The sequence below is a fragment of the Pleurodeles waltl genome, chromosome 8, assembly GCF_031143425.1.
Source record: "Pleurodeles waltl isolate 20211129_DDA chromosome 8, aPleWal1.hap1.20221129, whole genome shotgun sequence".
Lineage (NCBI taxonomy): Eukaryota > Metazoa > Chordata > Amphibia > Caudata > Salamandridae > Pleurodeles > Pleurodeles waltl.
In genome coordinates this window covers 308974065-308995627 of record NC_090447.1, presented here as the reverse complement: position 1 = coordinate 308995627, position 21563 = coordinate 308974065, and positions in this window count along the sequence as shown.

Below are 21563 nucleotides of genomic sequence, written 5' to 3'. Positions count from 1 at the left end.
TGTGTTTGTACAAATACTTTACACCTTTCCTCTGAGATAAGCCTGCCTGCTTGTGCCAAGCTCCCAAGGGGGAGTGCAAGGGCTATCTTAGCTGTGTATCTCCCTTACCCCGACTAGAGTAAGGGTCCCTGCTTGGAGTGCAGACCGATTGCCAATCAGAGACCCCATTTCTAACAATCCTGTCAGAATAGTGAGTCTTAATCCCTACCAACACTTTTAGTTTCTAAAAGAGAGCATAGCAGTGATCATCTTTGTCTGCCCATACTGGTCTCTACAGGGAGCACCAGCCCTATACCTGAATAATAAGCAGGGGTGTGTCTGTGATCTGCTGACATTCCTCCGGAGTGGCTTGAGAAACAAGGCCAAGTTCAGCAGAGGAGCGAAAACACGGTACAGCGCAAGAAGTATGGCTGGAATGTGCCCTCTAACCTTATTTTGCCAGTGTGATGTTTTTACAACAAATTGTAATGCTGTTCTGAGCACTGGCCTGACGTCATAATATGTCTTTTCTGTGTAAGGGGGAGTTTGTACTCTGGGAAAGGCAATACTTGACAGATCCTCATGTACAGCTTTGAGGAGAACACCAGATGATAGTGTTGTGCAAAAGAACTAAATGCAATTCCTGCATATCTAAATAAATAAATAAATAAAATCAACTAGTTAAAAAAGGAACAGACCGCAGGCCCAAAGCTAAAATAAATGTGCTGAAGCAAGGTGCTAAATTGAACCCATTCCACTAGAGGCAGAGCAATGCCATAGGCTACTACAATCAATCATGATGACTCATGTGATTAAGTGAGACATGACAGCAAATTTGCAATCAATTACCAGACAAGTAGCTGCATGTGCCTGGCTGATTATTCTCATAACTGTCATAACATTTAGCCAAGTGCATCCATCCTGTGATGCTGATGACGTGACATCATCACATGTCTGCCTCTAGTTACAGCCCCCGACCAAAACCACAGAAAAAAGGAGTTTGACATTTATTTGAGCCAGTACACTAGTTAGCATTTCCCAGATCAATGCACCTCTCTCCAGTTCACAGAGATGAGTAGGCCTCTCAGAGTCATCATTCTGTTGGTTAGATTTCCCTTTGAAGTAGATACCTTGCTTCTTCTGGAGGTTGAGGTAGTCCCGCCTTGAGTCTTGACTTTGAATAATGAATCTGTCAAAGTCCCAACCCAAATGAGATTGAGAGAGCTAAACCGGTAGTGTACTGCTGTTGATGAACAAGAAGAGCAGAACAGTTTTAGCATTTTGTGTAGGGTTGTATTGGTTAATTAAACTGACTGGTCTGGTCTCTGAAGAACCAGAAACGAATAGAGCAAGGAGTGGCAAGTAAATCTAGCTAACTGTGAAAGGGGCAATCACCTTTAGGCAAAATCACCCATGAGCTCCCCCAACATTGCAAATCTTCAAAATCAAGTTTACAAATTAATTGAACACCTTCCCTCACTGTTTTCCATCACATGAATCATCAATCATCACTCACAATGACTCCATAATATATAATTTATTGGTGCAATAGTTAATTGGTCCAATTCAAGCACAGTGGTACCCAGTTGTATCTCTTCTTTTGATCGAAACAGCTCATTGACAATTTGGCAGTCTTGCAAATTAAATGTTTTTTTTACTGAAGCAGCACTGCTAGAGAATGTAAAAAAAAAAAAAAGAATAATGATGGGACAGAGGCAGGCATTGTCTCAAATGCCCTTCAAGGGAATCAGGAGGCTTTTTCACTGCACACCGATCCAACTACAATCCAGATATATAGGGGGTCATTACAACCCTGGCGGACGGTGTTAAAGGTGCTGTAATACCGCAAACAGGCCGGCGGACAAAAAAAAGGGAATCATGGCCGTGGCGGAAACCGCCAACATAGACAGCCACTTTAACACTCCGACCGCCACGGCGGTACAGACAAGCAGTGCGGCCGTCACCGCCAACAGACAGGCGGAAGACAATGTACCGCCCACAGTATCACAACCCACCAATCCGCCACCTTTTCCGGGGCGGATTCACCGTGGATAAAAACACGGCGGAAACAGCTTTTGCAATGGGAAAACGCCCACCTTAACACACTCCACGAGGAAGGAGGACACATGGAGCCGGAATTACAAATCCTACCTGCCCTTGTCTTCCTTCTCATTTATGAACACCAGCAACGGCGGCGGCAAAGACAACGGTGAGTACTGCACCTACGACATAGGGGAGGCAAAAGTCAGGGGGACACACACGCAACACCCCCACCCTCGCACACTATAACACACACACCAATGCATTTCCAAACATCACAGTAACAACCCACAACCCCCCCGGAAGAATGCAAAGACCAAAGGAAATGAGTGCAACCATTGTAATGTATCAAAATACAGTTACCAAATATATACAGATATATATATACACATTCAAAAGTATATACGTTACGAGAAGCAGTGCAGGTATGCACATATCAATGTCCGTGCCCCACTGGTCCAAAAATGCATGGGCGAGGCCCACAATAGATACCTGTCCACAAACGGAGAGAACACTGCTGGGGCATTAGATCGAAATACAACAGGCACCTCAGGGGGAAGGGAAGGGGGGGCACCTCAGCCGGATTACAGCACCACGCCAGATCCACGACGGGGCTCCATGCCCATTGATGTATCTTGGGGAGTGCAAAGCCACAGTCTCTTAAGTCTCTACAGTGGGTGGGTTGCCCACTGAACAATCCTGGGGAGTGCAAAGCCACAGTCTCTCAAGTCTCTACAGTGGGTGGGTTGCCCACTGAACAATCCTGGGGAGTGCAAAGCCACAGTCTCTCAAGTGGATAACAGTCTCCACTGGTTCTGGAGGGGGAATGGTGCCCACACTGCATTTAGCTCCCCGTGACGGTTCCTGTACCGTCACAGTCCCAGCTGTACATGGGATAACGATGCTTGATGTGGCGGTGATTCCCTTGTTCAGCGGTGCTTTGCCATGGCGGTCTCTGATCTGTTCAGCGGTTCTCATCCCTGTTCAGCGGTGCTGTGCCCTGTTCAGCGGTCTTCACCATGGCGGTGATTCCCTTGTTCAGCGGTGCTTTGCCATGGCGGTCTCTGATCTGTTCAGCAGTTCTCTGCCTGTTCAGCGGTGCTGTGCCCTCTTAAGCGGTCTTCACCATGGCGGTGATTCCCTTGTTCAGTGGTGCTTTGCCATGGCGGTCTCTGACCTGTGCATTGGTGTGTGGCATGACGGTCCCTCATTTTCCAGCGGGGCTGTGGCAGCCAGGGCCCTCCTGGGCACTGACTCCGGCGGTGGTCTCCTGCCCAGTGACGATACTCGTGCCCTCCTGGGCAATGACTCTGGCGGTGGTCTCCTGACCAGTGACGACGGTGCTGGCGGTGGCGTCCCGGCCGCCCGGAAGGATGGCGCCCTTCTCCGCTGTGCTGCTCTCACCAGACTTTGCAGACTTCCTCTGGCCCTTCACCACCTTTGGAGGAGTCACAGCTGACTCTGCAATCCCCCTGGGACCCTTGTGAGCAGTTTTGGTGCCCAGAGTCTTCACCCTGTCCCGTCGGCCACTTTCCAACTTGAGATGCTTTACAGGGGGTGAACTGGCAGTGCTTTAGCTCAGTGTGACACTGCCTGCCCTGGTGGCCGGTGCACTCCACACACCTGTAACACGCACCACTGGTACTGGAGTCTTTTAGGCTGAGGTGCTACTACGGGACTTATGAATTGGAGGGGTGGGGATGGGGGCAAAGAGGTCAACGTTGCTGAGGGAGAGTTTCTGACGAACACTGGAATGGGTAGCTGGAGGGGGTCTGGGAGTGGAGGAAGAGGAGGTGGTTGTAGGAGGTGTCACTTTAGGTGTTTTGGGTGCAGGTACTGGAGGCTGTCGTGAGGTGGATGGATGTTGGGTGTGTGGGTGCCCGCGTTTGTGTACTTTGGGAGGAGGTGTCACAGACACACTGGGAGAGGACACAGGGGACGTGTAAATGGGAGTGGGGGTGGTGAGTGCAGGTGAGCGGGGTGTGGTGCTGGGTGTTCTGGTGCGAGTCCTAGTGCCTGTAGATGTAGTGCATGCAGGTGAGAGTGTAGACGACACTGGGAGGGAGGAGGGAGACGATGAGGAGGGGGACACAGTGTAGGCAGTGGATGTTGCTGTGTCTGTATGTATCTGATGCTGTGTGAGTGCCTGTGGGATGTGTGGTGCCTATGTTTGCTTGAGCTATTTTTGTGTGTTGAGGTGTGTGCATGCTTGTCTGTTGGTGTGCTTGGGATAGGCTGGGGTACAGGGGTTTGGGTCTGGGTGGAGGAAGTTGGAGGGGGGATGCTAGACACAGGGACAATGGCTGCCATCAGTGCTGAGGCCAAAGATTGCAGGGTTCGATGAAGGGCAGCCTGACCAGAATGAATGCCCTCCAGGAATGCATTACCGTGTTGCAACTCCCTTTCTACACCTTGGATGGCATTCACAATGGTAGACTGCCCAACAGTGAGTGACCTGATGAGGTCAATGGCCTCCTCACTGAGGGCAGAAGGGGTGACAGGGGCAGGGGTTGAGGTGCCTGGGGCGTAGGTGATGCCCACCCTCCTGGGTGAGCGGGCACGGGGCGAACGCTGAAGGGCTGCTGTGAGGGTGGTGCTGGTAGGGGAGGTGGCGGCTGTACCTGTAGAAGTGTGGGGCACATATGGTGCCGCCACCACAAGGGAGCTCCCATCGGCTGACGAGTCCGTATCGCTGGTTGGTGATCCGGTGCCCGACGTGAAGCTCCCCTCGCCCTCCGACCCACTGGTGCATTCTGAGTCCGTGGTGTGGCCCTCCATGGCCATGTGGGATGCAGCTCCCTTCTGCTCCGGTGCCACTGTACCTCCACCTGATGATGCTGATGCACAAAAGAACATGGAGAGCAGAAAAAGGGGGGGGACGACAGAAGAAAGACAGGTTGAGTGCATGGCATACCGCTACCGTTGGCAGACAATACAGACACAGTAGCCCCCTGCACTACGCCGTGCTCCTGGCCTCTACAGATGCAATTCCTGGGATATGGCCTACATCACTATGGTGGACATCTGCACACATGGATGCCACAGGGGCATGTATACCTGTACTTGGCACTCTACTGCGGTGGGGTGGAGTGCCACATGGCCTGCATTACGGAGGGGCCTAGCCTATGGAAGTCGCCCTGGCCTAGGCAAACCCCCAGACCTCCTCCCACACCTAGACCCCTCAACTGCTCGCAATTTCCCCAGAATGATTGTGTACTCACCCCCTTGTGTCTGCTGTGATGCCCTCAAGCGCCCATCCAACTCAGGGTAGGCCACCGCCAGGATCCGGAACATCAGGGGGGTCATGGGACGACGGGCACCGCTCCCACGTTGGGAGGCCATCCCCAGCTGAGCCTCCGCCGTCTTCTTGATCCAGTGGCGAATGTCCTCCCATCTCTTACGGCAGTGGGTGCCCCGTCTCTGGTGGACCCTCAGGGTCCGGACGTCCTTGGCGATGGCACGCCAAATGTCCTTCTTCTGGTGGGCGCTGACCTACATGACATGCACAGGGGAAGAAGAGAAGTCATTAGCAAGAGCACCGTCGAAGTGAGTGGCCCCCATCCCTGCCCTTGCCATGTGGCACATGCATTCACAGTCCTTCATGTTCACTGCACTCTGCCCCCTTCCCTCTTACAACCAGCCCTCTCCACCCAGGCATAGCCCATACAACGTGCTCCCTTGGTACTTACCTGTTGGTCTGGAGGACCGTAGAGTAGAGTGTACTGGGGGAGGACCCCATCCACGAGCTTCTCCAACTCCTGAGCAGTGAAGGCAGAGGCCCTTTCGGGGCCCTTTCCCCAGACGCAGCAGCCATTGTCTCTTCCAGACCGAGGTCACATCAGCACTTGCAGTGTAGGTTCTCTGCTGTCGAAGATCATGTATCAAGTGATTGAACAGATAGAAAATGGCGGTGACGTCCGCGGCGGTGCGTATCATCACAGCCGGCGCACTTCATCATTGGCTCCTGGGACCCATAGGGCCCAATGTTAACCAATGCAGCATTGCGCCACGGTCTACGACCGCCTACCGCGACGGTGTACAGCGCCAGCGCAGTTACCTCACATCCCACTGTCCCAGTTTAGAGGTCAGGCAGCCGCCATTTCAGGGGCCCACATGGCTTAATTTGCAACTGCGTCACACATACCTGGGCCTACACTCGACACACATACAGGAAGATTTTTGTCTTTGGTGTCGTGTTCTCTGTATCTCTGGGTACATACCTGGGATTTTGTTGACTCTGTGGTCGCTGTTGTCCTTCCTAGGCACCGTCAGCTTGGACATTTGAGAAGATGGTGGAACCCTCCACTGTACCGACCCCTGGTGGACCTGTTGACAATGGAGGAGCGCCATTTACTCATCACCTACAGGTTTGACCGTGCCACTATCCAGGAACTATGTACCCAGTTGGACCCAGACCTGATGTCAGCAATCCGCCATCCCACAGGAATCCCCTCTAAAGTGCAGGTGCTGTCAGTGCTCCATTTCCTTGCAAGTGGATCGTTTCAGACAACAGTGGCCATGGCATCAGGGATGTCCCAGCCTATGTGTTCCAACGTGTTGTCCAGAGTGTTGTCTGCCCTGCTGAAACACGTAAGGAGCTACATCGTTTTTCCTCAGGTGGAGGATTTAGCTACAGTGAAAGGTGACTTCTATGCCCTTGGACATATCCCCAACATCATAGGTGCTATTGATGGGACCCATGTAGCTCTGGTACCCCCCACAGGAGTGAACAGGTGTACAGGAACCGGAAGAGTTATCATTCCATGAATGTGCAGATGGTATGTTTGGCAGACCAGTGCATCTCGCAGGTAAATGCTATGTTCCCTGGATCAGGGCATGACGCCTACATCCTGCGCAATAGCAGCATCCCTTATATGATGGGTCAACTCCAGAGGCACTGTGTGTGGCTATTGGGGGACTCTGGTTACCCCAACCTGTCCTGGCTATTGACCCCAGTGAGGAATCCCAGGACCAGGGCAGAGGAATGCTACAATGAGGCCCATGGGCGGACTAGGAGGGTGATCGAGCAGACCTTTGGCCTCCTGAAGGCCAGGTTCAGGTGCCAGCATATGACAGGTGGTTACCTATTCTACTCACCAAGGAAGGTGTGCCAGATCATCATTGCCTGCTCGATGCTTCACAATCTTGCTTTGCGACGCCAGGTGCCTTTTCTGCAGGAGGATGGTCCAGATGGCGGTGTTGTGGCAGCTGTGGAGCCTGTGGAGCCTGTGGACAGTGATGAGGAGGACGCTGAGGAAGAAGACATAGACAACAGGGTGTCAGTACTACGGCAATATTTCCAGTGACACACAGGTGAGAACAGTTTTCTTTTTGCCATTACATTCACTTTCACACTTCTACCTCTATCCAGTCTGTCAGTTCATAGCAGTATTTGGCACTGAGTTGTACCTTTCCATTACGGTTTCACAGGTGTGGTTAGCAACGTGTGTCATCTGCTTGCATCCTTCAAGGACTTGTGATGTGTGACATAGGTATGTTGGCTATAAAATTGGAAAGCATGTTGACACTGTCATTGATTAAACATATTTACCAAATCACAGACTGACTCCAGATTGTTTTGTGGTTCAAGGGTGTTTATTTCAGTGCTCAAAAATGGAGGGGGGTAGTGATATGGTGATGGGGGACGGTGGAGGAATGTCCATGGCAGAGTCCAGTCCATTAGTCACACAGGTGCACTGCCCATATGGGCACAGGGAGTGGAGATGGGGCAGTTCCAATCGGGACAGGGTAACAAAGTGAGACAGTGGGAGGACAATCAGGGTGGTCTCATTTCCTGGCGGGGGTCTTGCCATCTTGCTCTGTCCTGTTCCTGGATCTCAGGGACCGCTTGCAGGGTGGTTGTCTGTCTGCAGGGGGTGGGGTGCTGGTGTGGTGGTCCTGTGGCGGGGTGTCCTGTCCACTAGCGCCGGCGGAGGTGGTGGGCAGTTCATCGTCCATGCTAGTGTCAGGTGCCCCTTGGAGTGCCACGGTGTCCATCATGGTCTTTTGTATGTCCTTCAGCACCACTACGATGGTGCCCAGGGCAGAGCTGATGGTTCTGAGCTCCTCCCTGAACCCCAAATACAGTTCGTCCTGCATGCGCTGGGTCTCCTGAAACTTGGCCAGTACCGTCACCATCGTCTCCTGGGAGTGGTAGTATGCTCCCATGATGGAGGAGAGGGCCTCGTGGAGAGTGGGTTCCCTTGGCCTGTCCGCCCCCTGTCGCACAGCAGCCCTCCCAGTTCCCCTGTGTTCCTGTGCCTCCGTCCCCTGGACTGTGTGCCCACTACCACTGCCCCCAGGTCCCTGTTGTTGTTGGGGTGGTGGGTTATCCTGGGTTCCCTGTAGTGGTGGACACACCGCTGATTGACGTGTCCTGGATACGGAGGTATGGGCCCGCTGGGTGGGTGCTGTGCTGGTATTACCAGAGGGTGGAAGGTCAGTGTTGGGCTGTGCCTGTGCAAGGGGAACCGACTGTCCCGAGGCCCACAATGGTCTGGGCTGGTCATCAGGATCCAGTAGGGCAGAGCTGCTGTCGTCACTGTGGGACTCTTCTGTGGGTGGAGTGGAGTTGTCTGGACCCTCCGGTGTGGTGACGTTCCGTAGTGGTCCTGCAGGGATATAAGAGCATGATTAGTGCATGTGTGTGAGTAATGGTGTGCAATGGGTGGGTGTTTGTGTACCCCAGTGCAAGCATTCCTGAGTGTGGGTTTGTGTGATGATGGTTAGGGGGTTGTTATGGGTATGTGCAGTGAGCATGCTTTGGTGAAGGCTGACCATGTTTGTTTTTCCATGCGGGGCTTGGTGTTGGGATGGGTGGTTTGTGTTATGAGTACATTAGTGAGGAGTTGGAGTGATAGGGGAGGGGGTGAGGGTGGGGGTGTGTGATGGCATGCAGGTAGTGTGGAGGATATGATAGTTGAGGCCCTCTGGATGTATGATGGTCAAGACTTGCTCCTCCCATGTTGTTAGTTGTGGGGGAGGAGGTGGGGTCCGCCGCTAGTCCGCTGTACCGCGATGTTGTGCCTGGATACCACAGAACGCACCTTCCCCCGTAGGTCGTTCCACCTCTTCCTGATGTCATCCCGATTTCTTGGATGCTGTCCCACTGCGTTGACCCTGTCCACGATTCTTTGCCATAGCTCCATCTTCCTGGCTATGGATGTGTGCTGCACCTGTGAGCCAAATAGCTGTGGCTCTACCCGTAAGATTTCCTCCACCATGACCCTGAGCTCCTCCTCGGAAAACCTGGGGTGTCTTTGGCGTGACATGAGGTGGTGTGGGTGATGTGTGGGGTGGTGTAAGTGTTGATGTGTGTGGTGATGTGTAGTGGTGTGTGGTGTATTGTGCATGTAATGTTGTATGGATGATGGTGTTGTGTGCCTCTGTGTGGTGGGGTTCTCAGTTGCTGTGCTCTCTGTCTATCTGGCCTTCGTCTCTGATTTTTGGTCGTAGGGGTTTGTGGGTGATGTGGGTGTGTGTTTTATATTGTGTTGGGTGTGTGGGAGTGGTGTTTGTATGTGTATCAGGTGTGTGTATTTGTAATTGTCCAATGTGGCGGTGTTTTGGAGATGTGTGTGTATTTTGAGCGCGGCGGTGTGTACCGCCAATTGAATACCGCGGTTGAAAGACCACTGCGTGGATTCGTGGGTCGTGATAGCATGGGCGTGTTTCTGTTGGCGTGACGGTGGAGGTTTTGTTTTCGCCAGTTTATCACTGACCTTTGGTGTGGTGGTCTTGTGTGGGTGTCTGAATTTTGGCGGATTCAGAGATGTGGGTCATAATAGCTGTGGCGGAATTCCGTGGCAGTGTTTTGGCGGTCTTCTGCACGGCAGTAATCGGCTTTTACCACCAATGTTGTAATGAGGGCCATAGTGCCTAAAATGGATGGGCTGCATTCGTCAGACACAAACAAAATAAATAGGCCCTCATTATGACCCTGGTGGACAGTGTAATTTTGGAGAAAGGTACTGCCAACAGGCTGGCAGTACCTTTCCCCACAATATGACATTGTCGGTTTGGCTCAAGCCAAACTGCCAATGTACCTCTCCGTCCGCCACGGCGGTAACAGCCGCCGGGCTGGAGAATTCGATCTCCAGCCAGTCAGCCATCACAATCCCACCCTCAGGATTATCAGCGCGCCTACTGCCATGGTTTTCATGGCAATCTTACTGCCACAAAAACCATGGCGGTAGGCACTATCAGTGCCAGGCCATTATTCCCTGGCACTGATAGGGGTCTCCCACGCCCCCCTCCCCCTCCCCATAGTCATCCCCCACCCTCCCACTCCTGACCCCCCTTCAGATGCACACATACACGCACATACATACACACCCTTACACACATTCACCCATGCATGCAAACATACATACATTCTCACATCCAAACTCACAAACATACATCCAGACACACACGCAAGCACACAACAGAACAGGCACATACACACACACCCACTCATGCACACACGCATTACACCTGCATGCACGCATTCACTCCCAGTCATACACACCCCGACACATACACACAACACCCCCCTCTCCTGTCGGAGAACCCGACTTACTAGCTTGAAGGGGGTCCTACGTCAGCAGACAGGATATGGCGCTGCTGCCAGCAGCAGCATCCGCCAGCAAAACACCACCAGGCCGTATCATGGAACATGATACCGTAGGCAGTGTTTTACTGGCATGGCGCTGCTGCTGCTGGCAGCAGTGCAACCTTACCGCTGTCCGCCACCATAACCGTCGACGGAATTCAGCCAGCCTTGTGGCGGAATTCCGGCTACGGTCATAAGGGCATGGATGGTCGGTAGACGCGGTGACTATATGTTGGCGCCAGTCGCCGTGGCGGTAGGTGGCATATGTCACCAGTCTTGTAATGAGGGCCATAGGGGGTCATTATGATCCCCAGCGGATCAGACTGCCAAGCTGGCGGTGGGTGCAAAGACCGCCACCGGCATGGCGGTCTGAACTGCCATATAATGCACACAGTGAGGGCCACCTATGGCAGCCCTCCTCTACCGCCAGGCTGGTGTCGACAGGGAGCCTGACGGTGGATGGAATCATTGTCCGACAGCGCTGCCCCTCGGATAATGATCCCTTCTGGCACCAGCCTTTCCCTGGTGGGTTCCCCCGCTGGTGAAAGGCTGGCCGAAGGGGTGCTCCGGGGGCCACTGCACTGCCTATGCACTTGGCATGTGCAGTACAGGGGACCCTGTGCAGTGCCCCATCACGCAAGTCACTATCCGATTTACGGGCACATGGGGCCGCCGTCAATGTCCTGGCCATGGATGCTGCTGGTCCGGCGGGGTCCCAGGGAGCTGGCCGTCAGTGAAATGACTGCCAGCATGAACACAGCAGCAAACACCGCCATGTTCATAATGACCCCCATAATGTTCCTCTAGCTATATCCAGTTTTTGGCGAAGCACTTCAATAATAATCTAAAAGTTCTATGGTGGCTTACTCAGTCAGGGAAATAGAGTTCATCCTCATGCTCAGGGTGCTCACCCAGAAGTTGGTCAGCTAACGCACTTGAGTCTGACCAATCATGTTCATCCTCCTCCTCCTCCTGTGGTGTTTCAGGAACAGTGTAATTGTGTAGTATAACATGTTGGTTCATTTTAATCATGGCCAATTTGTCCACCTTTTGAGGCAAGAGACTGGTACTCCTGACTGTGACAACTGACCCAGCTGTACTTAACACATGGTCAGCATACACACTGGCTACTAGACAAGCCATATACTTTACTGACAGCCTTAATTTGTCCTTGGGAAAAGTAGCCCCACCCTCCTGAAGCATGAACCCTTTGGCTCCCAGTTTACAGTACCACATTTCTGGAGCAAGGAAGGCAACTGTCTGCAGTTGAAGTCATATTTATGTCTATATGTTAATGCTGCTTGCACTTGTATTTATGGTTCAGTAATGCAAAGCCTTTATTATTAGGCTGAGTGTTCTAAATAAATGTAAGCTCGGTCTGCACTACTAACAGTGGTTCCAGCATTTGCAAAGTTGAACAATATGAGGCTACGTATAGTACTTCCAGATTGCGCTCAGATTTGATGCAAATACTTGCAGAAGCTTGAAAGCAAGATTAACCATTTTTTGCTTTTAAAATACAATGTTTGCAAAACAATGGAAGATGGATAAAAACAGTTTGCTAAACTACAGAGAACGTTAAGCTACCATTTCTTAGAAGCACCACCTAGTAAATTGTATTGCTGCATGCTGGCATTCTCAAAAATATCTATAACGAAAAATCAGTGTAACCAGTTTCAACAAGATTATGGGAAAAATTTAAATAAACCAGCATAGGTAAAGCCAATAGGTCCAACACTGATGGTCAGACTTTTGGTTTTCTTAAATCATGTCTGGTTTTGACATAACTTTTGTAAAACGTTATTGTTGTGGGAGCTGCTGGGTCCTCACCATTGTAACAAACATTGTAAAAAAGCAAAAATAATTTTTGGTTTAAAAAAACACATTGCCACAGTAGTTCCTGGCACTGAACAAAAATACTTTGTGTGCTGATATGCTTCTTGTAAAAGAGCAGAATGAGATCACTCACAGTCATACCAGCCTATAGATGGATAGATAGAGAGAGAATTTGAATCTAAACAGAAAGTCATGGTGTAGGAAAGTACCATCATGCCTGCCATGTTACCCCCATATTTCACTGTATATATGTTGTTTTAGTTGTATGTGTCACTGGGACCCTGCCAGCCAGGGCCCCAGTGCTCATAAGTGTGCCCTGTATGTGTTACGACTAACTGTCTCACTGAGGCTCTGCTATCCAGAACCTCAGTGGTTATGCTCTCTCATTCTTACCAAATTGTCACTAACAGGCTAGTGACCAATTTCACCAATTTACATTGGCATACTGGAACACTCTATAATTCCCTAGTATATGGTACTGAGGTACCCAGGGTATTGGGGTTCCAGGAGACCCCTATGGGCTGCAGCATTTCTTGTGCCACCCATAGGGAGATCTGACAATTCTTACACAGGCCTGCCAGTGCAGCCTGAGTGAAATAACGTCCATGTTATTTCACAGCCATTTACCACTGCACTTAAGTAACTTATAAGTCACCTATATGTCTAACCTTGACCTGGTAAAGGTTGGGTGCTAAGTTACTTAGTGTGTGGGCACCCTGGCACTAGCCAAGGTGCTCCCACATTGTTCAGGGCAAATTCCCCGGACTTTGTGAGTGAGGGGACACCATTACACGCGTGCACTATACATATGTCACGACATATGTATAGCGTCACAATGGTAACTCCGAACATGGCCATGTAACATGTCTAAGATCATGGAATTGTCACCCCAATGCCATTCTGCCATTGGGGAGACAATTCCATGATCCCCCGAGTCTCTAGCTCAGACCCGGGTACTGCCAAACTACCATTCCCGGGGTTTCACTGCAGCTGCTGCTGCTGCCAACCCCTCAGACAGGTTTCTGCCCTCCTGGGGTCCAGCCAGGCTTGGCCCAGGAAGGCAGAACAAAGGACTTCCTCAGAGAGAGGGTGTTACACCCTCTCCCTTTGGAAAAAGGTGTCAGGGCTGGGGAGGAGTAGCCTCCCCCAGCCTCTGGAAATGCTTTGATGGGCACAGATGGTGCCCATCTCTGCATAAGCCAGTCTACACCGGTTCAGGGATCCCCCAGCCCTGCTCTGGCGCGAAACTGGACAAAGGAAAGGGGAGTGACCACTCCCCCGACCTGCACCTCCCCTGGGAGGTGCCCAGAGCTCATACAGTGTGCTCCAGACCTCTGCCATCTTGGAAACAGAGGTGCTGCTGGCACACTGGACTGCTCTGAGTGGCCAGTGCCAGCAGGTGACGTCAGAGACTCCTTCTGATAGGCTCTTCCAGGTGTTGCTAGCCTATCCTCTCTCCTAAGTAGCCAAACCTCCTTTTCTGGCTATTTAGGGTCTCTGCTTTGGGGAATTCCTTAGATAACGAATGCAAGAGCTCATCAGAGTTCCTCTGCATATCTCTCTTCACCATCTGCCACGGAATCGACCGCTGACTGCTCTGGAAGCCTGCAAAACTGCAACAAAGTAGCAAAGACGACTACTGCGACCTTGCAACGCTGATTCGGCCGCCTTCTCGACTATTTTCCTGGTGGTGCATGCTGTGGGGGTAGTCTGCCTCCTCTCTGCACTAGAAGCTCTGAAGAAATCTCCCGTGGGTCGACAGAATCGTCCCCCTGCAACCGCAGGCACCAAAGAACTGCATCACCGGTCCTCTGGGTCTCCTCTCAGCCAGACGAGCGAGGTCCCTTGAACTCAGCAACTCTGTCCAAGTGACTCCCACAGTCCAGTGACTCTTCAGTCCAAGTTTGGTGGAGGTAAGTCCTTCCCTTCCCACGCTAGACTGCATTGCTGGGAACCGCATGTTTTGCAGCTACTCCGGCTCCTGTGCACTCTTCCAGGATTTCCTTTGTGCACAGCCAAGCCTGGGTCCCCAGCACTCCAACCTGCAGTGCACGACCTCCTGAGTTGTTCTCCGGCGTCGTGGGACCCTCTTTTGTGACTTTGGGTAAGCTCCGGTTCACTCCACTTTGTAGTGCCTGTTCCGGCACTTCTGCGGGTGCTGCTTGCTTCTGAGTGGGCTCTTTGTCTTGCTGGACACCCCCTCTGTCTCCTCACGCAATTGGCGACATCCTGTTCCCTCCTGGGCCACAGCAGCATCCAAAAACCCTAAACGCAACCCTTGCAGCTAGCAAGGCTTGTTTGCGGTCTTTCTGCACGGAAATACCTCTGCACGACTCTTCACGACATGGGACATCCATCCTCCAAAGGGGAAGTTTCTAGCCCTTGTTGTTCTTGCAGAATCCACAGCTTCTACCATCCGGTGGCAGCTTCTTTGCACCCACAGCTGGCATTTCCTGCACATTTGCCCACTCCCGACTTGATCGTGACTCTTGGACTTGGTCCCCTTGTTCCACAGGTACTCTCGTCAGGAAATCCATTGTTGTTGCATTGCTGGTGTTGGTCTTCCTTGCAGAATTCCCCTATCACGACTTCTGTGCTCTTTGGGGAACTTAGGTGCACTTTGCACCCACTTTTCAGGGTCTTGGGGTGGGCTATTTTTCTAACCCTCACTGTTTTCTTACAGTCCCAGCGACCCTCTACAAGGTCACATAGGTTTGGGGTCCATTCGTGGTTTGCATTCCACTTCTAGAGTATATGGTTTGTGTTGCCCCTATCCCCATGTGCCCCCATTGCATTCTATTGTGACTATACATTGCTTGCACTGTTTTCTGTTGCTATTACTGCATATTTTGGTATTGTGTACATATATCTTGTGTATATTTGCTATCCTCATACTGAGGGTACTCACTGAGATACTTTGGCATATTGTCATAAAAATAAAGTACTTTTATTTTTAGTATATCTGTGTATTGTGTTTTCTTATGATATTGTGCATGTGACACTAGTGGTACTGTAGGAGCTTCACTCGTCTCCTAGTTCAGCCTAAGCTGCTCTGCTAAGCTACCTTTTCTATCAGCCTAAGCTGCTAGACACCCCTCTACACTAATAAGGGATACCTGGGCCTGGTGCAAGGTGTAAGTACCCCTTGGTACTCACTACAAGCCAGTCCAGCCTCCTACACATGGTTAACATCAGACCTAATTAGGGACTAATATCGTAAAGAAAGTTACAAAAGTGCTCCCATGTTAGATGTTTTAGCATGAGTGCAGATTCATGTATTTCATGAATTCACAAGAATTTATATAAGAAGAATAGGAAAACATACACCTTGCAAATATTTGTGAACTGCATTTTAACACGAGCAAACATGCATGTGTTTTTTTCCTCATGTGAAAATCTTCTTACCATTTACAGGTTTTTTTTCCCTCCAGCCACTTTTTTCCCTTCCTGGAAGAAATTTTAATTCAGCCTTTGTGAGGAGCGAATTTCCAATTTTTCTCATTTTGGTAAAGCATTAGAGAAGAGCTGGTGAAAACCCTTAAAACATGCTGGTAGGTCTGCACAGACTCAAAAGGGCATTTCAAACCTGGAACTATTGCTTACTGCTTTCTCCAGCTGCAGTATGTAGCTCTGCAGGAAGGTGGCAAAACAAGGAAATTGCCAGTGTTCAAGCACTACCTTAGTATTAGCCCAGGCAAAATTAGAGAGGCTATTATCAGAGCTCCTATATAATAAGATTGCTGCTATAATTTGTCACTGCACTACATGGCATCAAAAGGACAAGTAGATTTTTTTACATGGCAGGTACATTTATGGACCAGTCTGTCCCATGACAAGTTGATATTTTATTAAATTACACACACCTGTCTTTTGCCTTCACCCCTGCACTTGACTGAACCTCTGCATGTGAAACCAAGCCATTACAGAAGTTGGGTCTGAATCTTTTGTTGTTGTTGATGCCAGTGTTGTCTGCTTTGAGATCACAGCACTGCCCTCTCTGGAGGCTGAAGGCTGCATGGAAGTGCTTGTACCTGGACCCCCAACTTCCAGCCATTAATCTTCCAGGTCTCTTTCTTGCTTAACAATCCATGTCTTGTATAGTGAGACATCCCCTTCTGAAATAGGAATGAAAGTAGCCAATATTTTTTAGTACTGTGGATAAAGTATCGTGGCACAAATGTACATTTTGGATGACACAATGGGCCCGATTTACTAAAGTAAACTTAGACTTTTGGTATAAACGTTGACCAAAAGTCTAAGTTTACGACTTTCAGTATTCACAAAGGACATTTATAAGTAGTATCTTTATGTCTGCACTTGGGGTGGAGATTCCACTCACGGTGCGGAGTGTACTGTCAGCACCCAGAGTGTACTCTCCACACCAGAAGTGTATTCTCTGCACTCAGGGCACATCCCCACCTAGATGGCGGAGAGTACACTCCAGGTATAGAGAATACACTCTGGTGCGAAGCGTACACCCTGCACCCGCAGTGGAATCACTGCTCCAAGTGCAGACATAAAAATACTGCTCGTAAATTCCCTTTGTGAATACCGAAAGTCATATACTTAGGCCCATATTTATACTTTCTTAGCGCTGCATTTGTGTCATTTTTTGATGCAAAAACAGCACAAACTTGCAAAATACAATTGTATTTTGTAAGTATGTGCCCTTTTTGTGTCAAAAACGGTGCAAATGCGGCGCTAAAAAAAGTATCAATATGGGCCTTAGACTTTTGGTCGAGGTGTGGAGCAAAAGTCTAATTTTACCTTTGTGAATCGGGTCCTATATCTCTTTGCAGCCTTGGATTAACAGCCAAGCGAAGGATTAGGCTCTCAACCAATTAATGTTCTTTTCTGAGTTGCCGTTCACACCAGCGAAACTTTGCAATGCCTTTTTTAACTACTCCTATAGGAGATACAACAACAGTATAGCTTGGCTCATCATACTGTCCTCCTTGCTGACTTCCTGAGGAAAAACCTCAAAAGGAAGTTGCATCTTTGTGAGAAAACAGTGCTGATGGCAGAGGCCACCAAACTTTCTGTCCCCATTTTTTACTTTTTGCTTGAATTATCCTGACTCTGATGGTGCCGTGGGCACCGCTAACCAGTCACTGGGCCTGTGCTCTGTGTAAAATTAGCATGTAAATTAGGCTAATTATAATTGGCTATGTCAACCTACCTATAAGTCCCCAGTATATGGCAGGGCATGTAGGTTTAGGTACCCCAGCCTAGGTAGTGCCCCCATAGGTGCACTGCTGAGGTGCCCAGTGTCATTTTAAAGGCAGACCTGCCTTGCTGGCTGCTTTTAAACTCAAGTCAAATGCAAATTCAACTTTGGAATCAAAAGTACTTCCAAAGTCGTAAACAACCTTATTTTTACATATAAGTCACCCCTAAGGTGTGCCCTAAGGTTGGGGTGTACTGAATCCTAGTTTGTTTTAATGGGATACAGGAGTTAGCTTAGCCTTTGACTTGCAGACTTGTGACCCTGTCACCTAATGACTTTTACCCTACATGGCTTGCTCTGTTTTAGAGCATTTATTTAATTAAATCTTTTAAGATTGCTGCCTTGTTTTTAGTTAGGCCCATGTTTTAGTTTTGCGTTATCAGTGCTACCGCGCTAAGGCGTCAGTATCAAGGGACAAAGATAAACAAACTGTAGGTGTTCACATTAGATACTTTCCCTCTTCACGCTTCTGAGGGAATTGTTTATATAAATTACAGTCCCAGGCATGTCTTCTTATCAATTGTTTGGGAACAGACTTACTTCAGGGGTCCAAGCAGATCTGTTTAAATACTCCTCACTTAAACAGATAGTCAGCGGGATTCCGACCAGATGCCAATTCTCCTATAGATGCTGCACGTCGCCTTAACGCTGACCCAGTCTTCATGTCCCTACGAAGTAAGAGCTCAAGACCTCATTCCAAGGTAACAAGGGTTGGGGGCCTGGGGGCTCTTCTCATGGATATGGCATTGGCAGATTAGGTTTAACATACCTTAACTATCTTTTAGGTTAGAAGTTAGGCTTATGATGCTCGGGTATTTAGGACATATCTCATACTTTATTACATGTTAAGGCAAGATGGTGGAGGTCTTTGTATTAATGACTCTTATCTTTACCATTCTGTTTCTTGCACTGTTCATTATCCTAATAATTGAAGCCCATACACCTTATCACAGATTGCAGTTTTCCTAAATAAAACCTATTGAAACTTTACTGCATATTCTTCATTGCCTGTATTTGATTGAGACATGGTGTTTATGTGAAAAAGGGGTAAACTCAGTTTAACCACGACAATCCCTGAGATATCACACTCTTGAGTCCATGTGTAAAGGCTGCCACAAATCACCTTTTACTGTTTGGGTTTTTGGTGAGGTGCTGCTTGTAAGCCGGGAGGGTTCGGACAACAATTGTGACTTGTTGTAGGACTGGCATAGTCGCCTAAAAACATAAGTACTGTCATCCTTAAACCAGCAGTCTTGCCTAGAGCAAGAGTCTAACTAAGACATGGCGCCACCAACTATGGTGTTTAGGCACTCATTTATGGATACCCTGACTATCACTGTCTCAAATACAACAGGTACCCTAAGTACCATTATACGGGGACTTGGGGAAGATCCTCCTCAGCTGAACAGGGAGCACCTAATTAGGCTGTAGGTTGTTTGAACTCAAACTCTTAAAAGGACTATACTTCTCGTTTGGTGTTCCATCTCTTTTCCCATTTCACAATATGACTAAAGCCACAGACATTCCTGAGAATGCTAGACAAGCATTAAGACCACACCTAGTAGCACATGGCTTAACAGATGAGGGCAGGGATGTTATATTTATAGTAGAAGCTAGTGAAGCTTAGCAAACATAAATATTCTACTCTTGGGTCACCTTTCCTGGGGAAGACAAAAGATCCTTTACATACCACACATACAGAATTGCAAATGTACCTCAACAGTACCAAGCATACCAATATATTGAGATTCTGATTACTTATCAAGAACATTAGAACTGGTTTAATGGCACCCTACCACATCTAATACAACCTGTGAGATGATGTCCCTTAGGTAGTGATGGACCAACGTGGCCTATGTTTGCTACATACACACCTCACCCAGGTATACAAAATATACAGGTAGCAGACCTGCGAAACTTATACCTTGAACTAGTAACACTTTACAGACGACTTGTTCAATTCGTAATGCGAAATTTGAACACTACACCAGCGCGTCCAGCACCTGCTGGATATCAATTGGCGACTGGGATTAATCCACAAACAGTACAAACTATCATGGGCAAGGTACCCACAGAACGAAAGAAAATAACATTCTGGGTAGCCCAGAAAACAAATCGGCTGGAAGCTGTGTTTCCCCATAATGGACCACAGGAGAAACATAGAATTCTCACAATGTGCTTGCCCTTTGAGATGGTTCCCTCTGTGGGTGACTGTGCCACATGTCTTCACTGCAATTCATACCACCATACACGGTACCCAACACTTGCCAATGAGCACAGGGCTGCACCAGCCCTAGATTTGGGGATGAAATGAATGCACAACTTCGATGCGCTCTCTTCAGTGAAACTCAGTAACATTAAAAGGGAAGCGGTAGCTCTGGCTATGCGCCAGAGTCTCCGAGAAATTCCACAGTTGGGCCAGGAGAAAATTATTTCCGATACCTATACTAGTATAGGACTGGATAGTTTGGGAGCCAAGCCGAAGATGCTTGACTACAGAGTAGAACCCCTAAGGAAGGTAGTAAACAGGCACAAGAGGGTTCTAAGAAGTGCTGGGATAAACAAAAGCAATTTAAAGATAGATGCAATCAGTGAGGAGATTCTCCACATCCAGAGAACTCCAAAAGGAGATATACTCTCAGAAATAAAAAATAAATAGAAACTACTGACAGATATACTGATTTACGTCCCTCTCATTCCTTTCAGGACGCACCGGATAGACGTAGCGGGAGGGCCAGCCGTCCTGATCGAAGTCCTGAATACGTGAAACATAACAAAGACTCATCACAGCCTTCGGACAAAAAAAAAGAAAAGTCCCTACAAAAAAGCCACAGTTAAAAAAGAAAAAGGTGGCAGCACTGTCAATTAAAAATGGCAGTACACTTGAGAACATTGCTGAAGAACAAGACGGGGGCAGTGACACTGTTATACAGTGCAGCAGAGGTCACAAAATGTCACCAGAGTCTGAAAGATCATCTGGATGCGACAGCAACTAGCGATTTCATTGCAGTTGAGACTGCGGATGGGTGCGTTCTCCCACACAAAAGGGTTTATGATTTAAATATCCAAATTGTGGGGAGACGTACAGCGCACTATTGGGGTGATATTTTGGGATAAACTTTTTTGTGATATCCTGCTGGCCGAAAGGGACTGGCCACCTGAGCACGTCCGTAGGCTCTCACATGGGGAAGATGTCATTTTGCCTTCTTTCTCTGATCTTGTTCCAGAAGCGGTAAAAGAAGCCTACACTGTCAATTGGGCTTTAGCGCAGGCACTTGTGTTGCACCGCAATTATGTAGATTGGGAAAAGGATTCTCCTTGTGATGTAATACTTATCAGTTCTACACTCCAACCTCAGCCACAATAGCCTGTTAAACAAAAAGCAAAAGCTCCAGTGAGGGAGATCCTCACTCAGCTCGAATACCACGCAGTAATTGAGCCCTGTGTCTCTGCAATGAATAATCAGTTATTCCCCGTTGAAAAAACAAGACAATTCCTACAGAATACTCTTAGATTATAGACACTTAAACAGTCATACACGTACATACGCTATAAAAAATTCACGTAGCACACCACTCATTAACAGCATAGTGTGCAAAAAATACAAAACAACGTTCGCTATATCCAATGGGTTCTGCCAAAACCTAGCACACGAAAGTCAGGACCTGAGTGCATTCTCATTTGGCTCACAAAAACACTTTTGCCGTTTGCCCCAAGACTACAAGGACAGCCCAGGGCTGTTCTCAGCCCGTGTAACATCAATATTACATGATATTGATCCTGAGGCTTTGTCCTATGTGGATGACATCTATCTTACAGATGACGACCTTAACATTCATTTTGCCAGGGTCTATAGGATCATTTTAGGATTCGCAGCCCTTGGCTATA